The sequence below is a fragment of the Mirounga leonina genome, unplaced genomic scaffold (genome assembly GCF_011800145.1).
Source record: "Mirounga leonina isolate KUSES-001 unplaced genomic scaffold, KU_Mleo_1.0 Mir_114, whole genome shotgun sequence".
NCBI classification, from domain to species: domain Eukaryota; kingdom Metazoa; phylum Chordata; class Mammalia; order Carnivora; family Phocidae; genus Mirounga; species Mirounga leonina.
Window position 1 is genome coordinate 10,190,355 of NW_023270265.1, and position 24,204 is coordinate 10,214,558.

Here is a 24,204-nt window from a genome sequence, read left to right on the forward strand (position 1 = left end):
AAGCAGGCTCCATGCGCAGTGTAGAGCCCAACATGGGGGTTGAACTCATGACTCTAAGATCAAGAACTGAGCTGAGATCAAGAGCCGGACCCTTAACCAGCTGAGCCACCCAGGTACCTCGAACTGATTTCTTTTCTCAAACTGCTTCTTCTGACTTTCCTCATGCAATTGGTGTCTTTGAGTCAGCTCCTTAGACATGCTACTAACTCCTCATTCTCCCATGCCTTCCTTATCCCTCCATAGTAGAAAATGGTCAGTAAACCATTTAAATAAGGGAACATAAGGGGTCCATCTAGCTTCCATTTCCTGGTGTGCTTGGATTGAATGTAAGCATACCCCCTCACCTCCTGAGAAATTTTGAAGATTGCATTCTCCTATCCTGTAAGAAGAGAGAAACAAGGTTTTTAGTTGTCAATGACGGGGTTCTGAGTTTGATAAGCCCTCGGGATCTCCTACAAAAGAATTAGAGGAGAACAGAGCTGATGAGAGAAAATGAATACACTAGCTAGAGTGGTTCTGAAGAAAACACAACTCAACAGGAATTTTCCTGAGGTTAAAAAAGTCCAAGAATGAGGAAAGGCAGAAACAGTGAGAATGGTGATGGGAAGAGTACTGGGAACCTGAGGCTTCTCCTGAGGAAGCTGGCCACAAAGGGACAGGGACATCGAGTGTGGGGCTCTAACTAAAGGATCCTGGGAGGGACTTTGTGAAGGTCCTGGGAGCTGAGTCATCACTAAAAGACTCTGCCTCCTACACTCAGCCTCCCTTATGAAGGGTGGACTTCATCTCATCGTATTTAGCCCACTGCCTGCCACCTGGCATGAGAGAGGGACAGTCATCTGCGTCCTTAGGCTTCACTCTAGCCCTGGGTAGTAGCCAGCCTCCAAAATGGCCTTCTATGATTTCTGCCTCCTAGTATTCATACCTGTGTGCAGTTCTACACACACACACACACACACACACACACACAGACACACACACACAGTACCACAGAATCCAGCAGACATGCTGGTGTACAACTCCCAAAATTATGTTGTAAAAGACTGCAGCTCCTGTTACGTTTCCTCTCTCTCACACACGTTACACATGATAGTCGTTCTGGGGACAACCAGCTGCCATATCACGAGAAGCCTCGGACAGTCAATAAGGAGGCCCATATGGCAAGGAACTGGGGTGTCCAGCCAACAGCCAGTGAGGAACTGAGGCCTCCTTCCAACAACCACCTGAGAGTTCCTGGGAGCAGATCTACCCCTAGCTGAGCTTTGAGAGGACTACAGCCCCAGCCTGGAGGTTAGCTTCAACCTCCTGAGAGACCTGAGCCAGGATCCCTCAGCCAATCTTCTCCCAGATCATGACCCTTACAAACTATGAAACAGTATCTGTTCTGTGTTTTACCCTATTTGGGGGTACTTTGTTATGCAACAAGAAAACACACCGTGCACTTTACCCTATGCAGACAACCCCAGTTTTTCACTTCTAGAATATCTAAACACCCAAGCATCCTGGAATAGATTGCTGGACACTCGCTGGGGTGGTGGTGAGAACCTCTGCCCCAGCTCATAAACACAGGGCTGAGGGAGCAAAGTTTAAAGCTTACACCTACCTTGTAGGGGCCTCACCTCCGTCATTTGTCTCAAGCCACACTCACTGCCCACTGCTCCATGGACGGAGCCAGAGCCTTTTCTCCAGGCCCCCTGACATCTGTCACCACTCTTCCCTCCTCCCCTACCCCTACTGTGCTTGCTGTCAGAGTTCTGAACCACAGCCCCGTCATGGCACTTCCCTCATCATGTTTCACTCATTCCCCTGATTTTTTATAGAATAATCTTTAATCACAATTAGAGCCCAACTCTCCCCTACCCCCAAGGTAACCTCCACCTGCTCTTCCAGCTATATTTCCATTTCCCCTGGAGAGGAAGAGGGGAGAAGAAAGAGGAGATAGAGTGTCTTTGTTTTTGTTCAGTTGTCAGGCTAGTCTGAGGGGAAAGGTAGCATCCTCCCTCAAATGCCAGCCCAGAGGGAAGGGGGTGGCTCAGGCCTCCATTTCTGTAGGTGTCAGTGTCCCTGGACATCAGATCTGGCACGAAAGGAAGTATGAACAGGAAAAGGGGGTGGACAGCCACAGGTGTCTCCCAGCAGTCCAGTCCTGGCTCCTAGGAACACAGTTTCTGTCAGGAACACAGCCAGGAAGCCAGGCTGGCAGGCGTCATGCAGTGTGTCAGTCGGGCAGGCTGGATCAGCCTGGCGCTCAAGCCAGACATCTAGCAAGCTCAGCAAGGTCCAAGTGTAGCAGCACACAGGTGCTGGGGATTCAGGCAGAGGCCAGCAGGTGGAGATGTACTCAGTCATCACTGAAGCCTGAGCAGCAAGTATGATAGGCTTTTTCTGTTATTTCCTTCTGTTTTCTGTTTGTTGTAGTTCCTGTTATTTCCTTTCCCTTTCATTTTTCTCTCCTCTCATTTCCATCCCGCCCCCTTCCCTCCTCTCCTCTGGTCACATACCCCAGTCCCCATCACCCTTTCACCTCCCCTCCCTCCACCCTCTTCCAGCTCACCATCTTTCTGCCTCTCCTGCCACCATAGGTCATGAGGCCCTGCCCTGCCGTTTTCTAAACTAAAGACATACAGGAGGGAAGGTGTAAATGCTGCTGACTGCCACGGATGCCCCTCCACATTCTTGTTGGGCTCTTCAGACTCATTTTCCAATATCCATCTTCCCTTCTCGCAGTGGCGTCTCCAGAAAAGGCCCACCTCCATCCAGGCTACACCGCTCTGCACCCCCTTGTGGACCCAGCCAGTATACAGCTTCACACCCTGTTTGCTAAGACTTGGGTGATCTAGCGTTAGTCAAATTATTAAAGGTTAGTGTGAGACAGTGACACAAACAAGACTTCAGATGCTGGCTGTGCCATTCTTCCAAGCGGGGTAATTTGGGGCACATCACTCACCCTTTCGCACCCTCGGTTTCCCACTCTATAGAATGGCTACTCTAACATGACCAGGGTTCCTGCAGCGGCCAGGGAGACAATGTAGTAGGTGCACCTACCATGCTGCTTGGAACATTGTAAATACTCCAAAATTACCAGGCATTTCATCCTTCACCATATCCCTCCCTTCGCCCCCTCTCTCTCTCTCTCCAAACTGAAAATCCCATAAGAACGTGTGCCTTAAATTTGAAGATCTTCCTAGCCTCACCCTGCTATAATGCCTGCTGGTGTCAAGGAAGGCTGAGATTTTGAGGACAATCTGAGCAGCAGTACTAGGCACTCATTACAAGAAGGGGCTGTGGGGAGAAGGCAGTCTCACAGATTCACTGCTGGGAAAACAATTCAGAGTTTATCTTTGGCAAACATCTCCCCACCCGGTTGGCCAAACCAGACCAGGCACGCTCACCCACGACCTCATCTTCCTGTCTTATCCTGGGAATGCCACATGTTTCAAAAAACCTACACTGCCAGCTAAGAAGGCCTCAATACCCAAACGTCACCCTCAGGGCCAGTGTGGCTGGGGGTTCGAGAAGGCTGCCGGATGGGAGGGTTCGCACCAGGGAGTCTGTGCCGTTTAGACACCAGCTCACAGGGGCCTCCCTCCCTCCCAGGCTCTGACCAGACGTGCGAAATCTAACATGCAATGTCTCAGCATTAGTATGTCCTTGTGTTTTGATTTCCTAGCAATTAAGAACTGGCCAGAGGAAGCTAGGCTGTGCCCTTCACTCGTAAAGTAGGCAAACCTTCAGGTAAAAGCACTCAGCAAACATCCTTTAGGACCAAAGAGCATACTTGGGTAACATAAGAACTAATGGCTGGAGGGTCCAAATGTTGCCCATAATTCCACGCAGGCCAGTCAACTAAAGATGGCTTTATTTGGACCCCAAAGATGGGTATCTGTTACATTTTCTGGGAAAGAAGAGCTTAGGGAATTCAACATCTTACTCAGGGCCCTGATCTTCACTTGTCTGCCAACCTGTTCTGTAGCAGAGAGTGGCATGCAGAGCTCTAATTATTAGGAGGAGAAAAGGAAGAACTGCAAAAAGGCACTGAGTGAGTTCTCTCACGGGAAGAGTCATGCCCTAAAACAAAGAGCGCTGGTTTGGGGCATTTATTCTTCTGGTCAGACGCACCTGCCTCGATCTGACCAGATTTTCAGCAGTGAAGCTGCAAGACCCCTACTCTGTGCAGCCCTCCTCCTCACACATTGTTCCACCAAGACACAATCAGGTAGGTTCCAGACACAGCTGCCAAGAGCACTATACCATTTCCAGCCCCAGGAACCCCACTATTTCCTAGGTAACTAGGACGAGAAGTTTATAGGCTGCTTCTGGAAAAGCCGGTGAATCAAAAAGGAAAACTCCCCAGATCCCCAACGGGGTGATAAATGCAGGTAAGCTGGCAACTGGCCTTTTAAATGTCTCACAAAACTCACTTGCTTCAGAAGCATAGGAAAAACAAACCAAAAAAAAAAAAGCCTGATTCTTTGCCCCTTGTCCTTTCACTTCAGAATCTGCCTTGTTTCTTTAGATTTTTATTTTCCTTTTCCATGCAAGGGACAGAATCATTAACAACCCTTGGGCTTTCCCAAGACCACATTAATCTGATTTGGGGTATTTCCCTTCCGTTAAAAATGGTATGCAGCAGGCCAACTCCAAGTTCCTGAAATGGAAGCCTGTGTCACTCACTCCTCATGCAAAGCCCCAAGGTTCCCTGGTGGAATTGGAGACTCAGACTGGCCTTGTTCTTTTACCCAGGCAATTAATAATGCATTTGGCAAAAAAAAAAAAAAAAAAAACACGACTTGTTTGCTAGGCTCCAGAGACAGCTGCCAACATTCCATAATTGAGTCCAACCTGCTCAGCTAAGGTGTTTTCTACAGGATCTGCTGGGTGGGAGCCGCGGAGGCCTTGCCAAAGATCTGCTCTGGGAAGGACATTCTAGCTGATTATTTGCATACTCAGACCAACTCCCCCAGCATGTGTACAGCACTTTGCAGTTTACAGAATGTTTCTCAACAGTTACTTGAGTTACTAGTTACTGCTCGTGTCTCCCATTTGCATTTCCAAAAAAATATGGACAGTAGATAAGCCCCACCATAACTCCTCAGGTGAGATCTGATTTCATATAGGATTGTTCAATTTGATTATGGTTAGGCTTCCTCCGGGGTTTCTGTCCTGTTAACATTCCAAAACTTGGGATACTTCTTTCCACCAAACACCAAGAAAGAAATGACTCATCTCCAGAAACAAGTTTTAGGCATATGTGATTCCTATTTAAAGTCCTATCAACTCTCTATTCTTCAAAAGATACAATTTAAAAATCTTTAGCCAGATTCTCTATGTTGATGCATTGTAGACCTAAGTGATTAATTTAAACCACTATGTGGTAGTATTCCACTGGGTGCATAAACCACAGTGTATGCATCCATTCCCTTCCTGAGTGGTCCTTTTTGGCTATTACGAACAGTGTTTATTTTTTTAAAGATTTTATTTATTTATTTGAGAGAGAAAGAACTTGGGACTTGATCCTGGGACTCGAAGATCATGACCTGAGCCAAAGGCTGTCACTTAACCAACTGAGCCACCCAGGCGCCCCACCAACAGTGTTTAAATGAAGGTGTCTGTACATGACTCTTGTGTATTCACACCAGAGTGTCACCAGGCTAGAAATAAAATTGCTGGTGTTGGGGCGCCTGGGTGGCTCAGTTGGTTAAGTATCTGCCTTCAGCTCCAGTCATGGTCGCAGGATCCTGGGATCAAGCCCTGCATTGGGCTCCCCGCTCAGCAGGGAGCCTGCTTCTCCCTCTCCCTCGGCTGCTCCCCCTGCTGGTGTTCTCTTGCTCTGTCAAATAAACAAAATCTTTAAAAAAAAAAAAAATTTTTTTTAATTGCTGGGAGAAGCATAGAACATTTTGCTACAATTTCCCTTGCCACTGTGATCTATAGCTTAGAACTTTCTGCTTAGCCCTGCACATAAGCATGGTTAGCTAAGATTTGAAAAATTACTTTTTAACCAAAATCTACCTCACCCAAGGAATTAAGTAAGTACATACAGAAATGACCTCGCTGGGTGGCTCAGTCAGTTAAGCATCTGCCTTTGGCTCCCATCATGATCCCAGGGTCCTGGGATCAAGTCCTACATCAGGCTCCTTGCTCAGCAGGGAGCCTGCTTCTCCCTCTGCCTGCCACTCCCCCTGCTTGTGCTCACTCTCATTCTCTCTCTCTCTCACTCTCTGTCAAATAAATAAATAAAATCTTAAAAAATAAATGACTATGCTATGTTTAAGATTTACAGGAACACCATGACCAGATTCTTACAAGCAAAGATCAACTGAACTAGGACAAAGAAGTTACATGACCTTCCTTGATGCAGACATCAAGGTACAAAAATCAGTACCTTTTGACTTCAACCCTCTTCCACTTCTCCCTCTTCCTAACATAAAAGAAACTCAAAATCTCATGCTCAGAGAGATGGTTCTTTAGGACAATAATCCACTATCACCTCGGTTGGCTGGCTTTCCAAATAAAATCACTTTCCTTACCCCAACATCTTGCCTCTCAATTTACTGGCCCTTCGTGTGGCAAGCAGACGAGCTTGGACTCGGTCACAATTTGGCAAGGCAGCCCGGAGCAACTGCCAGCCAGGGGCCAGCCGGACCCGCCCCAGGGAGTTTTTAGCTAAGTCCCTAGCAGTGGCTGGGACCATTTGTTGGGGGACTTCTCCTTTGACTTTCTGAGTGGGACTGGCCGCCCCTGCACCCAGCTGTTGGGGGAAGGAAGTGACAAACCCTAAAAGTCAACAGACTAGAAAGTAGGGTAAGTCTTACCAGCACGTACAAGCAGGAGCTCTCTTTCCCTTTGTTTTGGGTGTTTCCTCCAACAGAAGCCACTTTGTGTGCATTTGTCAGGGGTGCCTTGTTGGAGAGGCAAATAGCTGTGAGACTTTTACCCAATTTGTTTGCATTTGGTTTGTTGCTGCAGCTTTTGGTATCTTTGGACAGAACCAGCTATGTTATATTTGCTTTGTAAAAAGGCTTGGAATGTTCTCTCCACAAGTATTAGTGACTCTTACCTTTTCTCCTCTCATTCCATTGCCTCCAAATAAGGGGTTGGGGTTTGGCTCTCTTTTCTTGTCTAGTTCAGTCGGTGAAGCTCCAACTTTTGAGGAAAAACCAGAAACTAAGAAGCCATTTGGTTCACTTCTGGGCAGGAATGAATGCTAGCAGAGGTACTGCAGGCTCCATTCAGTCATAGTTTTGTTTCGCCTGCGTTCTGCTTTGAATTTTTGCCTAGGAAGATGGGGAATGTCCTTCCTGCGCCCAGAGGAAGTGCATTAGCATGTATTTTTTTTTTTTTTAGAATTTTATTTATTTATTTGACAGAGAGAGACACAGCGAGAGAGGGAACACAAGCAGGGGGAGTGGGAGAGGGAGAAGCAGGCTTCCCACTGAGCAGGGAGCCCGATGTGGGGCTCGATCCCAGAACCCTGCGATCATGACCTGAGCCGAAGGCAGACGCTTAACGACTGAGCCACCCAGGCGCCCCAGGACGGGTACAGCTCACACAGCCGGCTCCTGTACCCATCCTCGGTGCCTCTGGTGCTATGGGTTCCTGCTCCTTTTACCTTCAATACCAAGGAACAAAAAGCACTCCATGCTGTTGGGCCACCTCCTTATGAGGTTCAAACAGAAGCACCCTATCATATCAGCATGAAGGGCCCCAGGGGCTCCCCTGGATTTCAACCACCCATTTCAGATTTCCTCACAGAAGCCTCAGGTAAAATTGACAGTGGGGAACAAAGTGATTGACTGTTTAGTGGACACAGGTGCGACATATTCAGAATTAAAGCTAATTCAAGGCTGTTAGCTTAATTAAAATAAATGTGTCTTTAGAGTTATCAGCATCAAACATAAAAGCTTTTACATTGCCAAGGCTTATTAAAGGTCAAACAAGCTCCTGTTATCTCTGTTGCAATTTATCAGCAAAAAGAGGACTTAAAATGATGGTTAATTTCATCTGTCTCATGAAGTTTTCATGGGTAATTATTAAGAGCAAGTAGGTTAATAAAAAGGTTTACAGGTAAACTTTTAAATAGCTTTCAAAATCTTTGGTAACCTGAAACTTTGAAGTCTTGCTAAGTTAAAAGGTAAATTCAGTTAAATTTGTTGGATATCTAAGTCTTTTCCAAATCAGTTAATATACTAAAATATTATTCCCTAAACATAGGTTTGCTAGCTTTTATCTTATTACAGAAAAACTACAGATACTTGGGTCTGTTAATAAACATGTTTTATATTTTATTGAAAGTTGTACTATGAAAATCAAATTTCTAGAAATTATAAAATTTATAAATTTGCCAATCTAAGGAATTCTGGTGTAAGAGTTCATAATTGGTTACTACTTAGTTTTCATTGGAAACTAAATTTTCTAAGGGTTAAAATTCTGATAAATATAATTAAGACTGGGGCCCCTGAGTAGTTCAGTTGGTTAAGTGTCTGACTCTTGATTTCAGCTCAGGTCATGATCTCAGGGTTGTGAGATAGATCAGGGCCAGTGTCAGGCTCCATGGTGCCTGCTTAAGATTCTCTCTCCTTCTCCCTCTGCCCCTCCCCATTTGTGAAGGGGAATCTTTGGAAAAAATTTTATGCATGGTTAGACTAAGACTGGAATGAATGAGTTTTTAAAGTACACCAGTTTACATTTGGAATTTGGTTTTCTCCTTGTTAAAAAGACAAAGTTTTCGGGGCACCTGGGCGGCTCAGTCAGTTAAGCATCTGCCTTCAGCTTGGGTCATGATCCCGGGGTCCTGGGATCGAGCCCCACATCGGGCTCCCTGCTCAGTGGGGAGTCTACATCTCCCTCTCCCCTTGCTCATGCTCGCTCTCAAATAAATAAATAAATAAAATCTTTAAAAAAAGAAAGTTTTCTTGGATTGTTGGTCTACTCTTGATAAATTGTAAATACACTTTTTTCTTTATCTGACCAGAAAAATAAAGTTTCCATGTTTTGTCTTCATCACATCTTTGATTATTTAAGAAAGTTAAAACTTCTCGATATTAAAGGAGCTAAGTTTTGCCCGAAACAATATAACCTTCTGTACAATAACTTACTGCCACCTTGGTTAAATGGATAACATTAAATTTTATAATAATCTGTAACCCTATTTAGGCATGGGCTTTAGAACCATCTGAGGTTTTTAACAAACTTCCAAATTTGACTACTTAAGTTTGTTTATTTGGTATGTTAAGTTACATGGGAAGCATTGTCAAACAAATGATAAACCTTCTTAGGTAATATTGTGTGGTTAAATGCTATAACTGTTCCAGAAATTATATAAAATTCCTAAAGTTTTAATATGTCATGGTATGTCATCAGATGTAATTCTAATTACTTGAATGTGTGTCACAAAAATAACTGAATTTCCTTGTCAACTGCATTATAATGAACTCTTCTCACATTTTTAACCATGGCCATTTTTGAGTCTTTTTGTCATTTACAGTTGCAGCTTCACCCCAGCACCCTTGTAAATGTGTTTAAGCGTCAAGGAGATGCATGAAAATGACTTTTGACAAGAACAGGTTTCTGATATCTTTAAGATCATAAAACTAAGAATTTCCCAAATGAATGGAAAAACTACATTCAAACAGAAGAATTAGTAACATGGGACTGAATGAATCAAGGAAGATGATTATAGTTTTTATTACTCTTATTTGAAACTTTGCTGGTTCTCTAATGTTTGCTCTTCCAGATTTAAAGAAATTATTTTCCTCTTATCTAGGACTTATAGAAATATGCAAAAAAAAATATTCCTTTGTGAACAAATTGAAATTTATCTTTTCTCCCTACCTGAATCCTCCAGAATGCAGGAACTCTGAGTATTTTTTCTTTCAGGGCAATTTAATTATTTGCCTAAGTTCAATAAGAACCTGTTCTCCTTGTAAGAGGATACCACTGAAAACATTGGTTATTTGACCAAGGCTTTGACTGGAATGTCATATTTGAGACACGCATAGACTCAGATATGGTGGGACAGTTTTAAGGAACTAAGGTTGACTTTATGGAGCCAGTAAAGCCCCTTGAAAATGGTGGCCTAATGCTTTGCTTAAGGAGCTCCCAGCAGCCTTGGAGTGCCTGGGTGGCTTGGTTGGTTAAGTGGCCAACTCTAGATTTTGACTCAGCTCATGATGAGGGTCATGAGATCGAGCCCCATGTCAAGCTCCACACTGGGCGTGCAGCTTGCTCAAGATTCTCTCTCTCCCACTCCTTCTGCCCCTCCTCTCACACTTGCATGTACTCTCTCTCTCAAATAAATAAAATTAAAAAACAAAAACAAAAACACAAAGAGTTCCAAGCAGCCTTACCAGGGTAAGAATATCATATCCTAGCGGGATACTTTGTAGACCTCAAGAAAAGAGGAATTCACCCAAATATACAAGTATCACAGGAAAATTTGATGGCAAGTATTTGGCTTGGCTTCTAGCCTTGAAAGGTTATTAAAAATTCAATCTGAAATTCCCTATAAAAACTTCTAGCAAAGCAGGTTTAAAAGAAGCTACATGGCCAACTGCTATTCCTGCTGTACTTATGTAAATAATTAGGCCACGTTTGTTAAAACTAGACTTATTTTGGGGTGCCTGGGTGGCTCAGTCGTTAAGCATCTGCCTTCGGCTCAGGTCATGATCCCAGGGTCCTGGGATTGAACCCCGTATCGGGCTCCCTGCTCAGCGGGAAGCCTGCTTCTCCCTCTCCCACTCCCCCTGCTTGTGTTCCCTCTCTTGCTGTGTCTCTGTCAAATAAATAAATAAAATCTTTAAAAAATAAATTAATTTTAAAAACGACTTACTTTACGAACAAATTAGTCTGAGTTTGGGTATCTTTCATAAAAATAAGTAATTTTAGAGAGAAAATTATGTTTCAAAAACACACCTTTGTGGGTGTGGGTGTAGATTCTAGTTCTGATTGTCATTAGTGTTGTTTGCCTACAAAACTGGTCTAGATCCTGAATTCTTCAGGTTTCCTCAAATATCTAGCCATGACTCTCCAAACTAAGGTTTCCAATCTTCTCCCATTCTCTTGATTTGAAATCACTGAGAACTAAAACTGCCCCTTTTCCTGGAGTCCTGCCAACCAAAACTAGACAACTGGAGGTAAACGTCAGAGAAATTGCCACAACAGTTCACATATAGACAATCTTCATGCCTGTTGCTCTGTGGGCCACTTAAAAGGATAGCCAGAGACATTTGAACTACAAAACAGAGAAATCCATTAGATTGTCACTACCTGCTCCCACTCCATCTGAGAATGCTTTGAGCCCCACATCTAGAATCTCACGGACAGCTCTCGGGACTGAAACTTTTATAAGTTTAAAATTTACTCCAACCATTAACCTGTGTCTCTCTGATGTTTCCATAAAAATGCCTATGGTTACTTCTAAGACTCCAAGACCAAAAAGAGGCATGAAGAAATATTTCATAATTCAAATGGCTCCATTTGCCATTGCCCATCGTCAACCCCATCCAGCAGGATGAGAGATATGTCCCTTTGTCCCTGATTCCGTAAGATTGTGGAATGGAACTTTGACAATGGGGAATTGTAACAGGGAGAAACTTAGCATGTCAGACTCCATATTGTTTCCATTTCCCTTGCTACTGTGACCCATAGCTTAGAAACTTCTGCTTAGTCAAGCCTGTTCAGCTAAGATTTGCAAAACCTGATCTTTACCCCAAATCTACCTCACCTGAGAAGATAAGGAAGCATATACAGAAATGACGATGCCATGTTTAAGATTTATAGGAATGACATGACCAGATTCCTGCAAGCAAAGATCAACTGACCTAGAATAAAGAAGTTACATGACCTTCCTTGAGGGCTGCAGACATTAGTACCTTTTGACTTCAACCCCCTCATACTTGCCCCTCTTCCTAATATAAGAGAAGCTTGAATCATATGAAGGGGAAGTGGTTTTTTGGGACAGCAGTCTGCCATCTCCTCAGTTTTCTGGCTTTCTGAATAAAGTCACTTCCCTTACCCTAACACCTTGCTCCTCATGGTCTGTCGGGTGGTGAGCAGTTGAGCTTGGACTCAGTTACAATGCGTCATAGGACATGCATATTTTCAGTGTTACGAGGAATGGGCAATTAGTTCTGTAAATTGCTTATATTAATTTGTGCTCCCACCAGAAATGTAGGAGTTCATTTTCTCTAGATCTTCATCAAACTTGTTACCAGTCAGTAATTTTTTAACAATTCTGTAAGTAGGAAATAATCTCATTTTGTTTTAGGTTACACTTCGATTGCCAGATTGATAATCTTTTTTTTTTTGGGGAGGAGAACATTGGTATTTCTTCCTCTGTGAACTGACCATATTTCACCTATATTTCATCTTCTGAAGTGTGTTCTTTTCTCATTCATTATATAGTGCATAATTTGTTTTATTTTTCTTTGTACTTATTTAACTTTTATATCTTCTTTTCATGTTAGGTTGTTGGTCAAAAAATTCTTGAAGATCATCAATTGTACATGATACTACCTATTATCACTATAATACCTCAAACATCCAATGCCATACTGGATAGGCTGGCTTTTAAGGTAATGCTTTGAGTATTTCACCAAGTGTGATAAATGCCGCAGGCATTTAGAAGATACCATTTTTAGTTAGGAAACATTCCCTTCCATTTGTTTTAAAAGACTTTCAGTTATAGTTTTTCAATTAAAACCATCCTGGGACACCTGGGTGGCTCAGCTGGTTAAGCCTCTGACTGTTGGTTTCAGCTCAGGTCATGATCTCATGGGCTGTGGGACTGACTCCGTGCTCAGCAGGGAGTCTGCTTGAAGAGTCTCTCCCTCTGCCCCTCCCCCCACTTATGCACTTGCACATGCTCTCAAATAAACTTTAAAAAAAATTTCTGTGTTCCTAGGGAATCCATGCAGCATGAATACGTTCATGCTATCAATGTGTTTTGATAATTTCCTAGAAATAATTTTCTATTTATAAATGGCTTTCTAAAATTCCATTCTTCCATTAAAAATTTCCAATTTGGGGGGATGCCTGAATGACTCAGTCAGTTGGGCATTTGACTGCAGCTGGGGTCATGATCCCGGAGTCCTGGGATTGAGTCCTGCATCGGGCTCTTTGCTCAGTGGGGAGCCTGCTTCTCCCTGGGCCTGCCACTCCCCCTGGTTGTGCTCTCTCTGGCAAATAAATAAAAAACCTTAAAAAAATTTTTCCAATTTTTCAGCATATAGTCATTCATGATTTCTCTCCATAAATATTTAAAATCCTTATTCCCTTCAGCTTGAGGGTCCCTGAACCAACCAATAGTGAAAATTAGAACTTTAACTGTAGGGGGGCCACAGACCTATGGTCACAAATAATTGTAGGGACTTTTCCCACCCAACGTCCAGGCAGAGACAGACAACTTTTTCTATCTGCCTCTGTGTGTCCAAGGGTATATTTTTTTCTGAATCACTCTTTCATGCTATTTTACCCTACTACTTTATGCAATGGTCTCAGTTATAACATGCTGCCTTGTACAACAGCATGGCTTTCATTCTGCATGCAGATGTTAAAACTCACACCCCTGGAAAGGAGTTAGGATGGCAGAGGAGTAGGGGGACTCTAAGCTTGTCTCATTCCTCAAACACAGCTAGATAGTTATCAAGTAATTCTGAACACCCAAGAAATTAATTGAAGGTCCGAGAGAACAAAAACCAAAAGTCTACAAGTAGAAAAGCAATCACCTTTTGGAAGGCAGGAAGTGCAGAGCTGACTTGGGGGAGATACAAGTGTAGGTACTGTGGTGGGGAGGGAGGTCTGCTATGGAGGCTACCACAAAGTATCATAAGCAGCAGAGTGCAAAATCTGAACTTTCAAAAGTCTGCTGCCATGGGGGATGTGCCTGGCTTATGGTGCACAGGTGGTGAAGCGGGGTGGAATCTCAGCAGTCACAGGGTGGTCTGAGGATCCCCTGGGTCACCAAGAAGAACGAGTGATTCAAACCTGCTTCGCTGTTCCCAAGAATAGGAGCAGAGAAGCCAGCTTAGAGCAGCAAGTCTTGGTGTCAACTTTCTGCTCTGTTTTACCATAAACTCCAAATCACTGCACAGTCCATGCAACTACTTTCCTAGAACAGGTCAGCAAATGGCAAAAGCATGGTGAGACCCTCCCCCAGAGGATCAGCATGGGTCTGCACTGCAGGGTTCCCTAAAATTTGGTTTCGAAACTCAGTTGTGTGTCTGAGATAAAAAAAAAAAAAAAAAAAGCTGGGACACAGGCAGGGTGAAGGCAGGGTTCATATAGAAATCAGGGACACAAAAGGGGTGATTGATTGCTCTTCTGTGAAGGTTTCCAGAAGAATCGGGGTTGCGAACTTTCAACTCTGGGGCTAGAGAATGGGGTGCCACCATCTTCATCCCACTCATCAGCACTGGAAGACTTCAGGGGGCAAAACAGCACCACCTAGTGGAGACCAGAGCCACTTACACCAAGCCCCATCCCCCTGCACCCTAGAGAAGCATTTGCATTGAATCAAGTCAGCCTGAGAATCCGTGTGGCAGGCTGCTCCCCTAGAAGACCAGCAAAAGTTGCTGCACCAAGTCTCCTGATCATAGAATGCTACAAAGGGTCAGCTCTAGGGGAAATAGGATCTAGCTTCCTTTTTACTTTTATTCTTTATTCTTTTTACTACTTTTCTTTATTCAGTTTCTTTTTTTATTTTTAATTTTGAGTTTTATTTTTATTTTTTCATTTTATTTTATTTTACTTTCATTTTGGGATCTAGATTCTTTCAACAAGCAGGCCAAAACACACCCAGGATCTGGGGGCTTTGGGGTTTTTTTGTTTGTTTGTTTTTGGTTTTGTTTTATTTCTTCTTTTCTGGACAAAATGACAAGAAGGAGAAATTCACCCCAAAAGAAAGAAAAGGAAGCAGAACTCATGGCCAGGTATTTAATCAATACAGATGTAAGTAAAATGTCTGAACTAGAATTTAAAACAATAATTATAAGGATACTAGCTGGGCTTGAAAAAAGCATAGAAGACACCCAAGAGTCCCTTACTGCAGAGATAACATAACTAAAATCTAGTCAGGCCAAAATTAAAAATGCTATAACTGAGATGCAAACCCAAATGGATGCAATAAAAATGAGGATGGACGAAGCAGAGGAACAAATCAGTGATACAGAAGATAAAAGTATGGAAAATGAAGCTGAAAAGAAGAGGAAAAGAAAGGTAATGGACCACAAGGGTAGACTTAGGGAACTCAGCAACTTATTTAAACTGTAACAACATTCGTATCATGAGTCCCAGAACATGAAGAGAGAGAAAAGAGGGCAGAAGGTTTATTCAAACAAATTATAGCTGAAAACTTCCCTAATCTGGGGAAGGAGACAGACATCAAAATCCAAGAAGCACAGTGAACACTCCCAATAAATTCAACAAAAGCCAACCATCGCCAAGGCATATCACAGTCAAATTCACAAAATACAGACAAGTAAAAAATCCTGAAAGCAGCAAGGGAAAAAAGTCCTTACAAAGGAAGACAGATCAGGTTCTCAGCAAATCTGTCCACAGAAATTTGGCAGGCCAGAAGAGAGTGGCAGGATATATTCAACATGATAAATGGGAAAAAATATGTAGCCAGCAATTCTTTATCCAGCAAGATTCAGAATAGTAGAGAGAAAGAGTTTCCCAGACAAATAAAAATGAAAGGAGTTCGTGACCACTAAACCAGCCTCGCAAGAAATTTTAAGGGTGACTCTTTGAGTGGAGGAAAAAAGACCAGAAGCAAAAAGAATAGAAAGGACCGGAGAACATACCCAGAAATATCAACTCTACAGGTAACAAAATGGCACTAAATTCATGTCTTTCAGTAATCACTCTGGGGGTGCCTGGGTGGCTCAGTGGGTTAAGTGTCTGCCTTCAGCACAGGTCATGATCCCAGGGTCCTGGGATCAAGGCTTGCATTGGGCTCTCTGCTCAGTGGGGAGCCTGCTTCTCCCTCTCCCTCTACCCCTCCCCCAAATCGTGCAGTCTGTCAAAGGAATAAAATCTTTAAAAAAATAATAATCACCCTGAATGTAAATGGTCTAAATGCTCCAATCCAGAGACATAGGGTATCAGAATGGATAAAAGAACAAGATTTGTCTATATGCTACCTACAAGAGATTCATTTTGACCTAAAGACACCTGCAGATTGAAAGTGAGGGGATGGAGAATTATCTATCATGCTAATGGACATCACAAGAAAGCCAGATTAGCCATACTTACATCAAACAAACTAGATTTTAAAACAAAGACTATAACAAGAGGTGAAGGGCATTACATCATAATTAAGGGGTAGATCCACGAAGAAGATCTAACAATTTTAAATATTTATGCCCCCAACTTGGGAGCATCAAAATATATAAATCAATTAATGATAAACATAAAGAAACTAATTTATAATAACACAATAATAGTAGGGGACTTTAACACCCCACTTATAGCAATGGACAGATCATCTAAACAGAAAGTCAACAAGGAAACCAGGGCTTTGAATGACACACTGGACCGGATGGGCTTAACAAATATATTCAGAATATTTGCTCCTAAAGCAGCAGAAAACACATTTTATTCAAGTGCACATGGAATATTCTCCAGAATAGATCACATACTGGGTCACAAAACAATGCTCAACAAGTACAGAAAGATTAAGTTCATACCATGCATATTTTCAGACCACACTGCTATGAAACTTGAAGTCAACCACAAGGTTTGGAAAGACCTCAAATACATGCAGGTTAAAGAACATCCCACTAAAGAATGAACAGGTCAACCAGGAAATTAAAGAATAAAAAAATACACAGAAGCAAATGAAAATGAAAACATGACAGTCCAAAACCTTTGGGATTCAGCAAAGGCAGTCCTAAGTGGGAAGTATATAGGAATACGGGCTTTCTTCAAGAAGCAAGAAAAGTCTCAAATACACAACCTAACCTTATATCTAAAGGAGCTAGAAAAGGAACAGCAGATAAAGCCTAAAGCCAGCAGAAGAGGGGAAATAAAGACTAGAGCAGAAATAAACGATATAGAAACAAAACAAAACAAAAAACAGTAGAGAAGACCAACAAAACTAAAAGCTCGTTCTTCAAAAGAGTTGATAAAATTGATAAACCCCTAACCAGACTTATCAATAGGAAAAGAGAGAGGACCCAGATAGATAAAATCACAAATGAAAGAGGGGAGATCACAACAAACACCATAGAAATACAAACACTTATAAGAGAATACTATGAAAAGTTATATGCCAACAAACTGGGCAATCTGGAAGAAATGGACAAAGTCCTAGAAACTTACAAACTCCCAAAACTGAAACAAGAATAGAAAATTTGAACAGACCCATAACCAGCAAAGAAACTGAATAATCAAAAACCTCCCAACAAACAAAAGTCCTGGGCCAGATGGGTTCCCAGGGGAATTTACCAGATATTTAAAAAAGAGTTAATACCTATTCTTCTCAAACTGTTCCAAAAAAATAGAAATGGAAGGAAAACTTCCAAACTTAATCTACAAAGCCAGCTTTACCTTGATTCCAAAACCAGACAAAGACTCAGCTAAAACGGAGAATTATAGACCAATATCCCTGATGAACATGGATGAAAAGAAGTCTCAATGAAATACGAGCAAATTGAATTCAACAGTACATTAAAGGAATTACCCACCATGATCAAGTGGATTTATTCCTGGGCTACAGCGGTGGTTCAATATTCACAAATCAATCAACATGATACACCACATTAATAAAAGAAAGGGTAAGAACTAAATGATCCTGTCAATAGATGCAGAAAAAGCATTTGACAAAATACAGCATTCTTTCTTGAAAAAACCCTCAACAAAGTAGGCATAGATAGAACATACCTCAACATCATAAAGGCCATTTTTGAAAGACCCACAACTAATATCATCCTCAATGGGGAAAAACTGAGAGCCTTTCCTTACAGTCAGGAACAAGACAGGGATGTCCACTCCCACAATTTCTATTTAACATAGTACTGGAAGTCCTAGCCTCAGCAATCAGACAACAAAAAGAAATAAAAGTCATCCAAATCAGCAAGGAAGTAGTCAAACTTTCACTATTTGCAGATGACATGATATTCCATGTAGAAAACCCAAAGGACTCCACCAAAACATTGCTAGAAGTCATACAAGAATTCAGAAAAATTGCAGGATATAAAATCAATGCACAGAAATCTGTTGCATTTCTACACACCAATAAGCAGCAGAAAAAGAAATCAAGGAATTGATCCCATTTGCAATTGCATCAAAAACAGTAAGCTACCTAGGAATAAACCTAACTAAAAAGGTGAAAGATCTGTACTCTGTAAACTACAGAACACTTATGAAAGAAAATGAAGAGGACAAGGAAATGGAAAAGCATTCCATGCTCATGGATTTGAAGAACATTGTTAAAATGTCTATACTACCCAAAGCAATCTACCATCAGCATTTTTCACAGAGCTAGAATAAACAATCCTAAAATTTGTATGGAACCACAAGTCTCCAAATAGCCAAAACAGTTCTGAAAAAGAAAAACAAAACTGGAAGCATCACGATTCCAGAATTCAAGCTGTATTACATAGCTGTAATCATCAAGACAGTATGGTACTGTCACAAAAACAGACACAGAGATCAATAGAACAGAACAGAAAACCCAAAAATGGACCCACAACTACATGGTCAACTAATCTTTAACAACGCAGGAAAGAATAGCCAGTGGAAAAAAGACAGTCTTTTCAACAAATGGTGTTGGGAAAACTAGAAAGTGACACACAAAAGAATGAAACTGGACCACTTTCTAACGCCATACACAAAAATAAATTCAAAATAGATGAAAGACCTCAATGTGAGACAGGAACCCATTAAAATCCTAGAGGAGAACGCAGGCATCAACCTTTTTGACCTTGGCCGTAGCAACTTCTTACAAGACACGTCATCTGAAGGCAAGGGAAACAAAAGCAAAAATGAACTACTGGGACTTCATCAAGATAAAAAGCTTCTGCACAGTGAAGGAAACAATCAACAAAACTAAAAGGCAGCCTACGGAAGGGGAGAAGCTATTTGCAAACAACATATCTGATAAAGAGTTAGCATCCAAAATCTAGAAAGAACTTTCCCAACTCAACACCCAAAAAAATAAATAGCCCATTTAAGAAATGGGCAGAAGATATGAATAGACACATTTCCAAAGATAGCCAGATGGCTAACAGACACATGAAAAGATGCTCAACATCACTCACCAACAGGGAACTACAAATCAAAACCATGATGAGATACCACCTCATACCTGTCAGAATGCCTAAAATTAACAACACAAGAAACACTAGGTATTGGTGAAGATGTGCAGAAAGGGGAAACCTCTTGCACTGTGGTGAGAATGCAAACTGGTTCAGCCACTCTAAGGAACAGTATGGAGGTTCCTCAAAAAACTAAAAATAGAACTACCCCATGATCCAGCAATTGCAGTACTAGGTATTTACCCAAAGGATATAAAAATACAAATTCAAAGGGGTACATGCACCCTGATGTTCATAGCAGCATTATCAACAATAGTCAAATTATGGAGAAAGCCCAAATGTCCATCAACCGATGAATGAATAAAGAAGACATTGTGTATACACAATGGAATATCACTCAGCCATCAAAAAGAATGAAATCTTGCATTTGCAACGAAGTGGTTGGAGCTAAATGTATTATGCTAAGTGAAATAAGTCAATCAGAGAAAGACAAATACCATATGATTTCACTCATATGTGGAATTTAAGAAACAAAACAGATGAACATGTGAGAAGGGGGGAAGGGAGAGAGGAAAACAAACCATAAGAGACTCTTAATGATAGAGAACAAACTGAGGGCTGCTGGAGGGAGAGGGGTGGGAGATGGGTTAAGTGGTTGATGGATATTAAAGAGGGAGGGCATTTGTTGTGATGAGCACCAGGGGTTGTATGTAAGTGATGAATCACTGATTTCTACTGAAACCAATATTGCCCTGTATGTTAACTAAAATTTAAAGAAAATATAACGAAACCTAACAACAAAAATTCACACCCCTGGTTTGCTGAGATAGGCAATCTCCTACCACCAAGGCCACTGAAGGATTTGCTTTCACCCTTACCAGTCTGTTTCCCAGAAACCTTTTCATTACCAGCATACACCAATTATCCATTCTTTCTTGCAAGTTTAATTCTGCATGTAAAAGGATATTGATTTCATAAAGCATTTCTAGTGCTAGAACAATGACAAGGTCTTCAAGTATATATTTGCTGTATCATGGGAATAGGAAAGTTGACTGGCTCCCAAGGCTCCAGAGTCCTGGAATCTGGGGAAATGGAACCAGTGAGAAATTAAAACCTAGGCCTATGCAGGGAGGCTTCGTTGAGGAAGAAACATTTTGGCTGAGACCTGATGGATGTGCAGGACTACTTATATACATCTGGGAAAGAGGAAGGAGGCACGCTTAGTTGTAAACAGATCTTCATGAGGTGAATTTAAGGCAACCCCAAATGATAACAATTTGAAGGGAAAAAGCTAAACAACAACAACAAAAATCCTGAATAAAATGGAATAGATACACATTAAGTGAGTAAGAAAGAACTAGTAGATGAAGGAAGAAAACTCTTTGGTTGAGAGCTCCCAAATGAAACAAGGCTGTTTATTTAGCTATGTTCAAACACTGAGAGCATCAACCCAGAAAAGCCATTCCCAGAATAACTGGCCCCAAACAGACCCTGCTTTGAGTCTGTGTAATTGGTGCTGTGATAAGAGGCTGGTGGTGAAGCGGCTGGATCCTAGCCGGAAACGGGCCACTTCAGCGTAATTGGAGGAACAAGATGTCCTCAAACAGAGGCCAGTGCCTGAGTAATAAGGGCTGTACTGAGGACATAAAGCCCAAGGTGAAATGAACCACTCTAGTAAATGACACAAACATTGGCTAAACTTCATCTCACTCTAAGTACAAGTTCAAACCCACTTTCCACCTTGCAAAGTGAATCAGAGGCATTTTTATTCATGAAGTGAATAAAACCCAAGGATAAAAACCATACTGTTCCATTTGTAAAGGCGCCTTTTAGAGCTAGCATAAGAGCTGTGAACAAAGTGATAAAAGGGGCTGGGTGGCTGGACTAGTTCTCCCTTCTTGTTAGAACAAATCGTTCCCTCTCTCGCTGTGTCTCTGTCAAATAAATAAATAAAGTCTTAAAAAAAAAAAGAGAGAGAGAGAGAGAGAGAACAAATTCACACATACACTAAAGTGTTTTGTCTTTTTCTCACTTTGGCCCAAAATGCAAGCAGGCAATAAAATAGTTTGTGAGCTAAATCCATTCTGAAAGCAGGGTAATACAGATGCTCCCAGACAGGTGAAGGGATCAGGGCCTGTTCATATTAAATAAACACTAGTTATAGCCAAGCCCTTTGAACATCTGCATCCAGGGATGAAAATCTTAATTATCTGACAAAAGGCCATTTAATCACTAAGATCTGAGCAAGTTGAGCAGGTACGGAAAACCTCCTGTCCAACCTCCCTCCCTATTTCCCTCCCTCCCTCCACCCTGCATGTAAAGACATCAGTGATATGAAGGAAGAAATCGGAGTTGTCCATGTTGAGCTCTGGACCAGTTCCCTCAGCAATACATTCTTTGAAGGGAAAAATGCTAGACTAAGAAATGATATTGCAACTAATTATTTCTTCATCACTAGCAAAATTTCTAGATTCCAATATGGAATTTTTTTCTTATTTTTCTACTTCTCCCATCAAAACTTTTGGGGGGGGGATCAGAGTTCATTCAAAATCAGTTTGTCAGGATTATTTTGTGGTAGGGTTGTGATTTTATCAGCTTTGGGAAAATAGGAATGCAATACCCCAGGCTTCATGATGGGCCTTAATTACAAACATAGACGAATTAGATAAAGTGCTGAGAGAGTGAGAAAGGAAGAGAGATGCAGAGAGAGACACAGAAAGGAATAAACCGCAATTCAGGAGAGGCCCCTTCCAGTTCAGCATCTTCCAAAACAATTTCTGTCACACTCTAGGCCTTATGAGAAGTTAATAGATGTTACACTTTTTTAAAAAGTGAAACAAGTTTGGAAAACATTGGCTGAAAAAATAATGGGTTTCTTTTCAGGACTTCTCAAAACTTTTAATATTCAAGGGTACACTATAGGCCTTCAATAAGGTATCACTTGCTTTTTCATATGATTTGCATATGAAACCCATCTTCATTGAGGGTTTAACATTTTCTCACAAGTAGTGCTGCAGAGAACACTTTCGCAGAAGCCCTTCATACAACTGTGTACCTAGGACTATATCTAAAGTGAGGGAAGAGGAGGGCAGTGGGAGTGAAGATGGAGAAGGATATCATGGGACAATAGTGACCTGAGCTGGAAGGGGATTTTTGCTCAAAATGAGGTATGAAGGAAAGGCCAAAAAAGCTGGCAAAGCCTGTACCCGGAATATCTAGGAAGAAATGTCAAGGACCCAATTCAGCTGGAGTAGAAGGTAAAAGGATGAACCAAAGGGAATTATGTCTACAAGGTTTTATGGACACTTTGGTTTCCCTCAGAATTCATGTTTAAACCTGAGTTTGGTGTTCATTGTACTATTCCTAAACTTCTTGAATCTGTAAATTGAGTTTTTCACCAAATTTCACAACCTTCCAGCCTTTATTTCTTCAAGTACCATTTTGGCCCATTCTCTCCCTTCCTCATGGAACTGTACTATTTGTTAGCTTGTTTGGTGTAGTCAGTATTTATCTGAGGTTCTCTTCAGTTTTATCTTCAAGTAATCATGGTCTTATGCTTTATTAAGTAAGGTCTAGCTCTTACCCATAAAGATTTTATCCTTAATCCTAGGATTTACTGTCCTCACTCCTAAGATCTAATATTTCTGGGTTTTCCACTGAGAGTCTAAGGTACTTAGAGGCTTCTCCTCACTGTGCCCTGAAACTTCACTATCTCCTGTCCTATCTTCTGATATTACCATTCAGCTCTTGACCTACAGGGGGAAATTTGTATGAGGACTTATGAGGTCCTTCCCTGGACAGCTCAGCCTTTGGCCACAGGCCCATGCTGGATCCTCATGTAGATTACAGAGGGGCTCCCGCCACCCATTTCCATACAACTGCCTCTCCTCAGCTATCTCTGCATTTACAATAGCTTCAGCATCCTTGGACTTCATCTTTCAATTCTCAGCTTAGAGAGAACGCGGCTCCATTTGGGACCACCTGCTCTCCTTTACTTCGGGAAAGTGACTCCAGACAAAAAGCCAGAGCAATCGGGGGCTCACTGTGTTCCGTTTCTCTCAGAGATCAGTATCCTACACTGCCTGTTGCCCAATGCTTCATATATTTTGTCTAGGTTTATAGTTATTTTCAATGGGAGGAAAAATCCAATATCACTGTCATGGCTGGAAGCGGAGTACACTAGAATTTTGATATCATATTCATTGTTATTCAAAATTCTATAACCACTCACCATGTTATTTATGTATAAAGCCAGCTGAAAGTCTTACACTTGCTAGGGCTCAGAAAACATACCACCCCATATAACTTTCCTGAAAAAGAAATAGCCAAAATTCTGTAACCTCCAGAACTGTATAAAAATTCAATTATATTTAAGATGCAATATAAATGATGGAGAAGACTAAAACTGGTCAAATTGGAATTTGTTTCTAAATAACTATTGACGTAATTATGAAATACAATGCAAATTGGAAATGAAGCCTTTAAAAGATATGAAATGAAAATGTTAAATATATTTACTAGACTTATTTTATGTAGCACCCCAAATTTTGCTGGATTCAGTGTATATAACTTATTTTTAAGATTTTATTAATTTATTGAAAGAGAGAGAGAGGGAGAGCACTAGGGAGAAGCAGACTCCCTGATGAGCCCAACATGGGGCTCAATCTCAGGACCCTGAGATCATGACCTGAGCCAAAGGCAGATGCTTAACCGACTGAGACCCATTTGGTTGCCTCCAGTGTATACAACTTTTATCTAGCTTTCTATAGCAACTACTTGTACTTTTCTAATGGCCACAGAGCCAGAGTGTTGGTGTAGCCATCACTGTGGATTTGAGGGGTCTGCTGTGATGAAAGCTTTGGATTCCTCGTATTGCCAACACCAAGTGCCTTTCTCATATATGCATATCATATATGCATATGCATATCATATATGCATATGCATA

General features: G+C 41.6%; 1 long non-coding RNA gene across 1 annotated transcript in view; it reads right to left on the reverse strand.

Moving 5' to 3' along the window:
- Window positions 1–357: 357 nt before the first annotated feature.
- Window positions 358–24,204, reverse strand: part of LOC118022365 — an 80,881-nt gene continuing 57,034 nt past the window's right edge. The window contains exon 3 of the long non-coding RNA XR_004682484.1: window positions 358–379. This is a non-coding gene — a long non-coding RNA (uncharacterized LOC118022365). The remainder of the gene's footprint in view (window positions 380–24,204) is intronic.